This window comes from Macaca nemestrina, chromosome 10 (assembly GCF_043159975.1).
Source record: "Macaca nemestrina isolate mMacNem1 chromosome 10, mMacNem.hap1, whole genome shotgun sequence".
In the NCBI taxonomy this organism is placed as follows: Eukaryota; Metazoa; Chordata; class Mammalia; order Primates; family Cercopithecidae; genus Macaca; species Macaca nemestrina.
This window is the reverse complement of record NC_092134.1, coordinates 38312672-38326175: the sequence shown is the minus strand read 5'-3', so window position 1 is coordinate 38326175 and position 13504 is coordinate 38312672. Positions and strand designations below refer to the sequence as shown.

Below are 13504 nucleotides of genomic sequence, written 5' to 3'. Positions count from 1 at the left end.
GAGATTGCGCCACTGCACTCCAGTCTGGGCAACAGAGCGAGACTCCATCCCAACAAATAAATAATAAATAAATACCCTGTCTCCAAGAAAAAAAAATGGGCAAAAGACACTGATAGATTTTTTTCCAAAGATGACATACAAATGGCCAACAAGTGTATGAAAAGGTGCTCAATATCGCTAATCATGAGGCAAATGCAAATCAAAACAATAAGATATCATCTCACACCTGTTAGGATGACTATGATCAAAAAGTCAAAAGTTAACAAGTGTATGGCAAGGAGGAAAAAAACAACTCTTATGCATTGATAATGGGAATGTAAATTGGTGCAACCATTACGGAAAACAGTATGGAAGTTTCTGAAAAAATTAAAAATAGAATTACCATATGATCCAGAAATCCTCCTTCTAGATATATAGCCAAAGAAAATAAAATCATGTTCTCAAAAAAGTATCTGAATTCCACGTTCAGTGCAGCATCATTGACAATAGTTAAGATATGGAAACAACTTAAGTGTCTAGCAACAGATCTATGAACAGAGAAAATGCGCTATATATACACTGTGGAATATTATTCAGCTTTAAAAAAAGAAGATGAAATCCTGACATATGTGACAATATGGATGAACCTGGAGGACATTATGCAAGTGAAATAAGCCAGACACAGACAGACAAATACTGCATGATCTCACATACATGTAGAATCTAAGAAAGATGAACTCAGAAACAGAAAATAGAATGGTGGTTGCCAGGGGCTGGATAGTGGAGGAAATGGGAAGACATGGGTCAAGGATATAAACTTTCAGTTATAAGATGAATAAGTCCTGGAGACGTAATAACAACATAGTGATGGCAGTTTACAACAATGGTAGTTTATAACAATTTATACTTGAAATTTGCTAAGACAGTAGATAGATCTTAAGCATTCTCACCAACCACATATGAAAAAATGGAACTGTGTAAGGTGATGAATATGTTAATTAGCTAGATTATGGTAACTGCTTTACAATGTGTGTGTGTGTATACCTCAAAACATCATGTTGTATGCCTTTAATATACACAACTTTTATTTGTCAATTACACTTCAGTAAAGTTGGAGAAAAAAATAAAATAAAATAAATAAAAATCAGGCTTTCAGGAGTGATGTCATGAAAACTAACAGAGCAGGAAGCTCCAGGAGCTATCCCTCTACTGAAACAACCATTGACCCAGAAGGAGTGACTAGAATCAACTATTTAGGAACTAAATAGTGGAACCTAACTAGACACTTAAAATAACCAGGGGAGGGCTTGATGAAGGGAGGGACTGCTGATCTTTCCTAAGACAGCAACATAAGTGAACCAGCTACCATTCCCATCACAGCTTTGAGGACAGCAGTCCATATTCTAGGCTCACTGGTACCAGAGTAGGTAGTGGGGACTTTCTCTTCCAAAAATTGGTGGTGTACATTTTTGTTGGTCTAGCAGTGCCTGAGGGGTTGATGCAGACACTCACTTTGGTTTTGGCCCTCTTGGTGGCAGCAACTTCCCCTGGCAGCATCCAGGAAAATGTTAAGAAACAACTCTCACCCACTTTTCCCTTTTTGGAACCAGAAATTTAAGGAAATATTTTTCAGGTCACTGACTGACCACAGAAATAACACAACAGAAACTTCAGTGACCACACAAAACAAGAAATACATATTTGCAAAAAGAGTTTAGAAAAGTCACAAATTAACAGCACTAGTCCTTAATGGAAAAAAGTCAGCAATCCCTGAGGAGTGGGAAAATGGCATTTCTAGAGTTATAATATTATAGTACTCAAGATTTCCAATTTTCAACAAAAATTTACAAAGCCTACAAAGAAATGGGAAAATATAGTCATTCACAGGAAAAAAAGAAATTTGTCAGAAATATTAACAAGTGAACCCAGACAACAGAATTACTATCAAGGGTGTTAAGTCAATTATATTAAATATGGTCAATGAGCCAATGAGCTAAAGGATTACAGGTATGTAATCCCAGCTACTAGGGAGGCAGAGACATGAGAATTACTTGAACCCAGGAGGCAAAAGTTGCAGTGAGCCGAGATCGCGTCACTGCACTCCAGCTTGGGCGACAGAGGGAGACTCTGTCTCAAAAAGAAAACAAACAAACAAACAAGAATAACCCAGTCCTCAGTGTCAAATGAGTTCCATCACAGCCAAGCACACTGCCAGCCTTTTTCTTTCCCTCACAAGAGAACTCTCTGGCGCTCGGCTTTCGTCTCTTCATTTGCGTTACAAAAAGCACACCTGACCCTGTTGAAAAGGGCATTTAAGGAGATCATCAAAGGGGCCTGTGGTGCTCCTTTCAGAGCACATGATCTCTCTCCCTAATAAGCCCTCTCCCAGTCTTAAGAAACCCACATTCAGGAGCAACATTATGCTACCAGCTGCAGCTGAGGGCTCTGGGTGAAATTGAGCCAGGGCTGGGGAACAACTCAAAAGTCATCTGAGAGGTGTGACACCTCCCTGGCGTCTAGACCCACGGCCGGCAGCCTATAAACTTTTTCTCTTTGACTTTTTAAAATAAGATTCATGAAACCACTTTTCCTATTATGGCATAAGAAATGATGCTGGCCGGGCGCGGTGGCTCATGCCTGTAATCCCAGCACTTTGGGAGGCCGAGGCGGGTGGATCATGAGATCAAGACCATTCTGGCTAACACGGTGAAACCCCGTCTCTACTAAAAATACAAAAAATTAGCCGGGCATGGTGGCAGGCACCTGTAGTCCCAGCTACTCCGGAGGCTAAGGCAGGAGAATGGCGTGAACCTGAGAAGCGGAGCTTGCAGTGAGCCGAGATCGCACCACTGTACTCCATGTACTCCAGCCTGGGCAACAGAGTGAGACTCCGTCTCAAAAAAAAAAAAAAAAAAAAAAAAAAAAAAAAAAAAAAAAGAAAGAAAAGAAATGATAACTGCTTGAAGGATTATACCTCTTTGCCATTTGATGGCATCTCTATGAGGACAGGGAACTATGGGCTCAGTCATCTTTGCAGCCCTAAAATCAAACTCAGAAACTGGCCCCCCGAAAGGCTGTTGAATAAATAACATAAGTAAATTCCATTTTTATACTATCTACTGATGTCTAAAAATTCCAAATTAGAAGTTTAAAATCCTATGATAGATATCTAAAGGAGAACAAAGTAATCCAAAATCAATTATATATTACATGCTACCTAGGATTTTATGAAACTGAGCTCAATCTCAAAATTAAAGAACTGTACTGTAGGCTGGGTGCAGTGGCTCATGCCTGTAACCCCAGCACTTTGAGAGGCCAAGGTGGGCAAATCACTTGAGGCCAGGAGCTCAAGACCAGCCTGGCCAACATAGTGAAACCCCATCTCTGCTAAAAATACAAAGATTAGCCGGGTGTGGTGGCTGGGGCCTGGAACCCCAGCTACTTAGGAGGCTGAAGCACAAGAATTGCTTGAACCTGGGAGGCGGGCCGTGAGCCGAGATCGCACCACTGCACTCCAGCCTGGATGACAGAGCGAGACTGTCTCAAAAAAAAAAAAAAAAAAAATCAAAGAAAGAACTTACTGTAAAATCTGCTTTGCTTTGTTACTCACTCTTATGAATATAGAGCCAATCACTGGTTCTAGCCTCACTATTATGCTATATTAAGGAAGGAGACCACCCCTCATATTGTCTTATGCCCAATTTCTGCCTCCAAAGAAAGAAGTAGTAAAAATTAAAAGGCAGACATGAAATCCACATGCAGACAGCCCAGTGCCACACCCTGGGCCTGGTAGTTAAAGATCAATCCCTGACCTAACCGGTTATGTTATCTATAGATCCCAGATATTGTATGGAAAAGCATTGTGAAAATCCCTGTCCTGTTCTGTTTCATTCTGATTACCGGTGCGGGCAGCCCCCAGTCACGTACCCCCTGCTTGCTCAATCGATCACGACCCTCTCACACAGACCCCCTCAGAGTTGTAAACCCTGAAAAGGGACAGGAATTGCTCACTTGGGGAGCTCGGTTTTTGAGATGTGAGTCTTGTCGATGCTCCCAGATGAATAAAGCCCTTCCTTCTTTAACTTGGTGTCTGAGGGGTTTTGTCTGTGGCTCGTCCTGCTACAATATTACTGTATATATGTAATATATTCTATATTACTATATTTTCTCATTTATAAAGTGGGAGTAAAAATAACAGCTACCTCACTGAATTTTTGTGAGGATTAAATTAGTTAACACATGTATAACAGTTAATGGCACATAGTGACCACTTATGAAATGTTAGCTAGTATTATTGTTGTTGTTACCAGGCACTGTTCTGGCTAACATTCTATTAGACCAAGTTAAATATTAGTTCATTTAATCTGCCCAGAAAAGTATTAACAGAAGCAAGTTGCACATATAACCTGTCCCCTTGACAACAAAATTTGCCTTCTAAAAGCCATTAATGGATTCTCAATGTACAAGAATTGCCTATGAATTGTTTACATTTTAGAATATGATTTCCCCTTGAGGCAAAATATATATTTAACAGGTCTTAAATGTATACCAGAAAGAACTGAATCGCCTGCTTCACTAACAGGTTTCTTTAAAAAGAAAATCAGACAGCAATTTTACCTTCTGTTCAGGCCAGATGAGGTTCCTAATCCTGCAAGGTCTGGGGTACTTTCATCTGATAAGAGCCCATGAGCTTCTGAGAGCTTCAAATGACTACTACTTAGGTTAAAAATAAGCACCGAGAAACAAAAACTAAGAAACAAAAGCAGAAGTATTTATAAAATTGCTCTCTTCGCACTGTCCCACTGCGGGTACTTTCCTGTCTCTCAGATCATTGTCCTTTAGTCCAGCAATTTCCAGGGTCCTGCAGGCTGCTGGTCCCAAGATGCTCAGGCACACAAAGGTGTTGTGGCCAAGTAAGGTTGGGGAACCCATACTATACTCCCCTCTTGCCACAATACCATTAGCATATTAAAAGCCTCAGCCCCTTCCAGGAACAAAACCTGTTTAGTTGTGCTTAACCCACTGTTTGAAAACTTACTTAACCACAGACTCCTTTTGTGATAGTAGGTAGCTAGTTAGACCTGAGCAGGGCAGAAGAGGGTTCCCCTGCCCCACTCCAGGAGTGTCAGGCAACCATCGGCGTCAGGTAGTTAACTGTCTCTCTAAAATAATAATTGGGCCGGGCACGGTGGCTCACACCTGTAATCCCAGCACTTTGAGAGGCCGAGGTGGGCTGATCACTTGAGGTCTGGAGTTTGAGACCAGCTTGGCCAACACAGTGAAACCCCATCTCTACTAAAAATACAAAAATTGGCAGGGTGTAGTTGCGGGCACCTGTAATCCCAGCTACCCAGGAGGCTGAGGCAGGAGAATCGCTTGAACCCGGGAGGTGGAGGTTGCAGTGAGCCGAGATCACACCACTGCATTCCAGCCTAGGCGACAAAGCGAGAATCTAAATAAAAGAATAAAATAAAATAAAATAAATAAAATAAAATAAAATAAAAAATTGGTCACAGCCAGCACCAGGGAAAGGCAGTCTCCCAACAGATAGAAACATCTGAAACTGAGGATCAGCGGCTTCCTGATAAGACCTCAGGAGCTGGACCAGTGGGTTCAAGCAAAAAAGAGGTCAAATGGCAAAGTTTAACTGGCATATGACCTTCTAGGAACATTCAACCGGTAAGGGAAGAATGCCTCGAGTGAGCATGTGTACAACTCCAGTAAACATACTGTGCATGCATCACTCCTAAGTGCTGGCAGCCACTGCGGATGCGGAGAGCCCACCCAAGGGAAGAATCAGGAGAGAAGGGACACCAGCCCCTGGAAATAGGACAACATATAAAATCCCAAGTCAAAGGTCAATCCACGCACTTGATCTCTCCAGTCACCCTCTTGACCCTCTTCCAAGTTTACCTCCTTTCGTTCCTGCTCTAAAGCTTTTGAATAAACCTTCACTCCTTCTCTAAAACTTGCCTTGGTCTCTCTGTCAAATTTTTCCTACTGAAGAGGGAAGAACTGAGGTTGCTGCAGACCTGTATGGACTCACCACTGCTAACACCTTTTTCAAGGAATATCTACTAGAATCTAGGTTTGGGAAATGCTGAAACAGCCTAAACTAACCAATTATTTCCACCTTAAAATGACTGTGGGCTCATTCACCTGGCCTGGCAAAGTCAGCCCTTACTTAAAAGCAGATGGGAAAGAATGTTGACCCTTTACATACCCACAGTCCCTGATCAACACACATTTTCATGAAGAGGTATAACTTGGATCAAGTCAAAAAGAAACTATCCCCGGATCCATCTGAGGTGTGTCCCACACTCATGGAACACACAAAAAATTCAGGAATGGCTCACAGGGAAGTATGATTTCAGAAGACCAGGAGCATAAGAAAAAGGAAGATGACACTATAAGAGCAATCCTGTGAACAAAAGGAATTTAATCCTCCTGTTTTTTTGTTTTGTTTTGTTTTGTTTTTTAAGTCAAGGAGAAGAATCCTGGTGCATTACAACCTAACTGGAATATGTCCAAAGTGATGGGACAAAACCACAAAGTGATGGGACAAATCCACTGACACCAGATTAAAGGAGTCCTGATCAGAGAGGAAGCTGGAGGGTGGCAGGGTCCTTGAAAAACTATCTCCAAAGACTCCAATCTCTAGAGCATTCTCTTAGTTCTACAACTGAAAACTTTTTCCAGAATCCTCAATATCTATCTGTAATGTAAGGCTCCTTTTTGCTAGCACCAGAAGGTTACATAAAATTAGGCACTTGCAGAAGCATCTTGCCCCCCTTATCAGGCCACTGTGGTATTCACCCAACCATAACTGCCCCAAATGGCCAACACGTGGGGATTATGGGAACTACAATTCAAGATGAGATTTGGGTGGGGACACAGTCAAACCATATCAATGAAGGAATACATGGATATACATGCAGAAATCTGGGTGGCTTTAATTCCTTCCATGAGTTATTAAAATCTTACCATCACTATGAGCTAGCCAAAATTAAAATATATCTGGGCAGACAGGAGACCCAGATGGGTAGGAACTAAATATGCAAACATTTCTGTCAGTAGAAAGAAAAACCAAGAAAAGGGAAGAAATAAGATTCAAAATGATCCCAAGAGGCACATCCTGGGGAAAACCCAACAAGATAAATATAGTAAGTCCTCAAAAGATGCTAGTTACTAGTGTATCATTAATATTAAATAATAATATTAACTGTAAATCTCTGCATTTACATTGAAAATAGCAATTACATAAGAAGACATAATAGAGAACTGGCTTAGCCAAAAGCCACAGGAGAAAATATAATTTGGGTTTTGGCTAATCACAATCCCAACAAGTGTCAGCACTGCAATGTAGCTGCTAAGTAACTAACACCACTGCGCAGGCCTCACCCATAGCAAAGGAACTGACAGGCTCACAAAACTCTCCCAGCTAGGCCATATCTGACATGTAGGTTTCATTTAGCCACAAAAGATACAGACAATCGGAATTGTATCCAGCAAGAAGTGACTATCACGGCTGTAAGTTGGGAATCCAAATTAAACACAAATAGTTGATAGAACAGGTGGTAACTATAGATGTGAAGGTTTAAGGTACTCTTCAATATTTGAAGAGCTGCCAATAAAGAATGGCACTAGTTGTTTTGTGTCGCCAACAGGTGAAATTTGCAGGGGAGACTAGGTTAGGCTCCACACACAAAATGATTTTCCAATACTTAAAATTATCCAAGAATTGATCCCACAGGCTTGAAAAGTTTTAAGCTTTCTTTATGAAAGTGCCTGAGAGCCAGAAGATTATCAACCAACAAGAGTAATCTAAGGATTCCTCTGGTGGGTGAAGGGATGCACTCTGAAGTTTTGAGACCCCTTTCAACATCAAGAACCTGCAATTCTACGATTCTGACTACTGTTGAGCTTCATCAGATTAGTAGACAGAGCCCAGTGCTACCCTTTCCTCCAACTCATTTTTGCATGGTGAATGGTAAACACTTAAAAATATTCTTGGGGACAGGTGCAGTGGCTCACGCCTGTAATCCCAGCACTTTGGGAGGCCAAGGTGGGCTGATCACTTGAGGTCTGGAGTTTGAGACCAGCCTGGCCAACATGGTGAAACCCTGTCTCTACTAAAACTACAAAAATTAGCAGGGCATGGTGGCGTGTGCCAGTAATCCCAGCTACTTGGGAGGCCGAGGCAGGAGAATTGCTTGAACCAGGGAGTCAGAGGTTGCAGTGAGCTGAGATGACACCACTTTGCTCCAGCCTGGCGACAGAGCAAGACTCCATCTCAAAATAAATAGATAAATAAATTCTTGGTAGACTCTGGAAAAAAATGATCAACTAATACTTGTGTCTCCAATATTAACTAATTTGTGTTAAATACCCGTCAATCTACTTAAACTCTTGTATTTCTTATCTGCAAAAGGACCTAAATGAGAAGATAAAGGTAAATTAACTCTGAAAACCTGTAAAGCAATGTAAGGGATATTTATAATTATTGAGGTTTATCAATAAGTAGAGAAGCACTCAACTAATTTTTTAAAAAGAAAACATTTCCATATAAAGCAGTCATTTTTCTTATCTGACTTCAATTGTAAATTGCTGAGGAAGGTCTAATTTCACCTTCTATCTCAAGATTTGGTAGCCAGAGTCACCAAAGACTTGCATACTTACCAGAGGCCTGAACATACAATTCCAGGAAGGTGCCCAACACAGAGTATTAGCAAGAGAACTTGGAGGCTGGGCTTTGCCTTCTGTCCTCAAACAGGAATAAATGTAGAATCCAGGGAGAATGAAAGAGTAAAAACTGGGACACCTAAACTAAGAATAAACCAAAGAGACAGGAATATTTGGGTGCTAAAAGGCAAAGGCCAAACACAAACCGTAAAAGAAAAAAATGGATGAACTGGACTTCAAAATTAAAAGCTCTCTTCAAAAGTCACCATTAAGAAAATCAATTACTCTACATATTTGCCAGCGAAAGAAAAGGAAAATCAAATGCAAGCCACAGATGGGTGAAAATATTTATAAATCATATTTGATAAGGCACTTATATTCAGAATATATAAAGAACTCTTACAACTCAATAATAAGACAAGGAACTCAATTTAAAAATAGGCCAGGCCAGGCATGGTGGCTCACACCTGTAATCCCAGCATTTTGAGAGGCCAAGGCAGGCAGATCACCTGAGGTCAGGAGTTCGAGACCAGCCTAACCAACATAGTGAAACTCCGTCTCTACTAAAAATACACAAATTAGCCAAGCATGGTAGAGCATGCCTGTAATCCCAGCTACTTGGGAGGCTGAAGTAGGAGAATTGCTGGAACCCAGGAGGCAGAGGTTGCAGTGAGCCAAGACCGTGCCACTGCACTCCAGCCTGGGTGACAGAGCAAGACTTCATCTCAAAAATAAATAAATAAATAAATAAATACAAAAATAGGCCAAAAATTGAACGGACATTTCACCAAAGAAAATATATAAACAGCTGAGTGGGTTCCAAGATGGCTGAATAGGAACAGCTCCAGTCCACAGCTCCCAGTGTGAGCGAGGGAGAAGACAGGTGATTTCTGCATTTCCAACTGAGGTACCAGGTTCATTTCACTGGGGCTTATTGGATGGTGGTGGGTGGAGCCCACAGAGTGTGAGCTGAAGCAGGACGGGGCATCGCCTCACCCAGGAAGTGCAAGGGGTCAGGGAATTCCCTTTCCTAGCCAAAGGAAGCCATGACAGACAGTACCTGGAAAATTGGGACATTCCCACTCTAATACTGTGCTTTTCCAATGGTCTTAGCAAACGGTACACCAGGAGATTTTATCCTGTGCCTGGCTCGGAGGGTCCCAAGCCCATAGATCCTCGCTCACTGCTAGCACAGCAGTCGATATCAAACTACAAGGTGGCAGTGAGGCTGGGGGAGGGGCATCTGCCATTGCTCAGGCTTGAGTAGGTAAACAAAGCAGCTGGGAAGCTCAGACTGGGTGGAGCCCACTGCAGCTCAAGGAGGCCTGCCTGCCTCTGTAGACTCCACCTTTGGGGGCAGGGCATAGCTGAACAAAAGGCAGCAGAAACTTCTGCAGACTTACCCGTCCCTGTCTGATAGCATTGATGAGAGTAGTGGTTCTCCCAGCATGGAGTTTGAGATCTGAGAACCTACAGACTGCCTCCTCAAGTGGGTCCCTGATCCCCAAGTAGCCTAACTGGGAGACACCTTCCAGTAGGGGCCAACTGACACTTCATACAGCCGGGTGTCCCTCTGAGACGAAGCTTCCAGAGGAAGGATCAGGCAGCAACATTTGTTGTTCTGCAATATTTGCTCTTCTGCGGCCTCCACTGGTGATACCCAGGCAAACAGGGTCTGGAGTGGACCTCCAGCAAACTCCAACAGACCTCAAGCTGAGGGTCCTCACTGTTAGAAGGAAAACTAACAGAAATGACATCCACACCAAAACCCTATCTGTACATCACCATCATCAAAGACCAAAGGTAGATAAAACCACAAAGATGGGAAGAAACCAGAGCAGAAAAGCTGAAAATTCTAAAAATCAGAGCGCCTCTTCTCCTCCAAAGGAATGCAGCTCCTCGCCAGCAACGGAACAAAGGTGGACGGAGAATAACTTTGATGAGCTGACAGAAGTAGGCTTCAGACGATCAGTAATAACAAACTTCTCTGAGCTAAAGGAGGATGTTTGAACCCATCACAAAGAAACTAAAAATCTTGAAAAAAGATTATACAAATGGCCAACTAGAATAAACAGCATAGAGAAGAACTTAAATGACCTGATGGAGCTGAAAATCATGGCACAAGAACTACAGAACACATGCACAAGCTTCAGTAGCTGATTCAATCAAGTGGAAGAAAGTGTATCAGTGATTGAAGATCAAACGAATGAAACGAAGTGAGAAAAGAAATTTAAAGAAAAAAGAGTAAAAAGAAATGAACAAAGCCTTCAAGAAATATGGCAGTATGTGAAAAGACCAAATCTACATCTGATTGGTGTACCTGAAAGTAACAGGGAGAATGGAACCAAGTTGGAAACCGCTCTTCAGGATATTATCCAGGAGAACTTCCCCAGCCTAGCAAGACAGGCCAACATTCAAATTCAGGAAATACAGAGAACACCACAAAGATACTCCTCGAGAAGAGCAACTCCAAGACACATAATTATCAGATTCACCAATGTTGAAATGAAGGAAAAAATGTTAAGGGCAGCCAGAGAGAAAGGTCGGGTTACCCACAAAGGGAAGCCCATCAGACTAACAGCAGATCTCTCAGCAGAAACTCTATAAGCCAGAAGACAGTGGGGGCCAATATTCAACATTCTTAAAGAAAAGAATTTTCGGCTGGGCATAGTGGCTCATACCTGTAATCCTAGCACTTTGGGAGGCTGAGGCAGGCAGATCACAAGGTCAAGAGATCGAGACCATCCTGGCTAACATGGTGAAACCCCGTCTCTACTAAAAATACAAAAAACTTAGCCAGGCGTGGTGGTGGGCGCCTGTAGTCCCAGCTACTTGGCAGGCTGAGGCAGGAGACAGGTGTGAACCCGGGAGGCGGAGCTTGCAGTGAGCCAAGATTGCACCACTGCACTCCATCCTGGGAGACAGAGCAAGACTCCGTCTCAAAAAAAAAAAAAAAAGAAAAGAATTTTCAACCCAGAATTTCATATCCAGCCAAACTAAGCTTCATAAGTGAAACAAATAAAATCCTTTACAGTCAAGCAAATGCTGAGAGATTTTTGTCACCACCAGGCCTGCCTTACAAGAGCTCCTGAAGAAAGCACTAAACATGGAAAGGAACAACCAATACCAGACACTGCAAAAACATGCCAAATTGTAAAGACCATCAATGCTAGGAAGAAACTGCATCAACAAACGAGCAAAATAACCAGCTAACATCATAACGACAGGATCAAATTCACACATAACAATATTAACCTTAAATGTAAATGGGCTAAATGCCCCAATTAAAAGACACAGACTGGCAAATTGGATAAAGAGTCAAGACCCATCAGTGTGCTGTATTCAGGAGATTCAACTCATGTGCAGAGACACACATAGGCTCAAAATAAAGGGATGGAGGAAGATCTATGAAGCAAATGGAAAACAAAACAAAACAAAAAGGAGGGGTTGCAATCCTAGTCTCTGATAAAACAGACTTTAAACCAACAAAGATCAAAAGAGACAAAGAAGAAGGCCATTACATAATGGTAAAGGGATCAATTCAACACGAAGAGCTAACTATCCTAAATATATATGCACCCAATACAGGAGCACCCAGATTCATAAAGCAAGTCCTTAGAGACCCACAAAGAGACTTAGACTCCCACACAATAATAATGGGAGACTTTAACACCCCTCTGTCAACATCAGACAGATCAATGAGACAGAAAGTTAACAAGTATATCCAGGACTTGAACTAAGCTCTGCACCAACCAAGTGGACCTAACAGATATTTACAGAATTCTCCAGCCCAAATCAACAGAATATACATTCTTCTCAGCACCACATTGCACTTATTCCAAAATTGACCACATAGTTGGAAGTAAAGCACTCCTCAGCAAATGTAAAAAAACAGAAATTTTAACAAACTGTCTCTCAGACCACAGTGCAATCAAACTAAAACTCAGGATTAAGAAACTCACTCAAAACCACTCAACTACATGGAAACTGAACAACCTGCTCCTGAATGACTACTGGGTACATAACGAAATGAAGGCAGAAATAAAGATGTTCTTTGAAACCAATGAGAACAAAGACACAACATACCAGAATCTCTGGGACACATTTAAAGCAGTGTGTAGAGGGAAATTTATAGCACTAAATGCCCACAAGAGAAAGCAGGAAAGATCTAAAATTGACACCCTAACATCACAATTAAAAGAACTAGAGAAGCAAGAGCAAACACATTCAAAAGCTAGCAGAAGGCAAGAAATAACTAAGATCAGAGCAGAACTGAAGGAGATAGAGACACAAAAAACCCTTCAAAAAAATCTATGAATCCAGGAGCTGGTTTTTTGCAAAGATCAACAGAATTGAAAGACCACTAGCAAGACTAATAAAGAAGAAAAGAGAGAAGAATCAAATAGATGCAATAAAAAATGATAAAGGGGATATCACCACCGATCCCACAGAAACACAAACTACCATCAGATAATACTATAAACACCTCTATGCAAACAAACTAGAAAATCTAGAAGAAATGGATAAATTCCTGCACACATACACCCTCCCAAGATTAAAGCAGGAAGAAGTTGAATCCCTGAATAGACCAATAACAGGTTCTGAAACTGAGGCAATAATTAATAGCCGACCAACCAAAAAAAGTCCAGGATCAGACAGATTCACAGTCGAATTCTACCAGAGGTACAAAGAGGAGCTGGTACCATTCCTTCTGAAACTATTCCAATCAATAGAAAAAGAGGAATCCTCCCTAACTCATTTTATGAGGCCAGCATCATCCTGATACCAAAGCCTGGCAGAGACACAACAAAAAAAGAGAATTTTAGACCCATATCCCTGATGA

General features: G+C 41.6%; 1 protein-coding gene across 4 annotated transcripts in view; it reads right to left on the bottom strand.

The window, feature by feature from the left end:
- Positions 1-13504, bottom strand: part of LOC105483690 (transmembrane and coiled-coil domain family 3) — a 308537-nt gene that overhangs the window by 245760 nt on the left and 49273 nt on the right. For 3 of the 4 annotated variants that reach the window (XM_071071302.1, XM_011744669.3, XM_011744673.3), the window contains exon 1: positions 4597-5399. The exons of the other annotated variant lie outside the window; for it this stretch is intronic. The gene's annotated coding sequence lies outside the window, so the exon portion shown is untranslated. Of the gene's footprint in view, positions 1-4596; positions 5400-13504 lie in introns of those variants that run through there. 4 annotated transcript variants of the gene reach the window in all.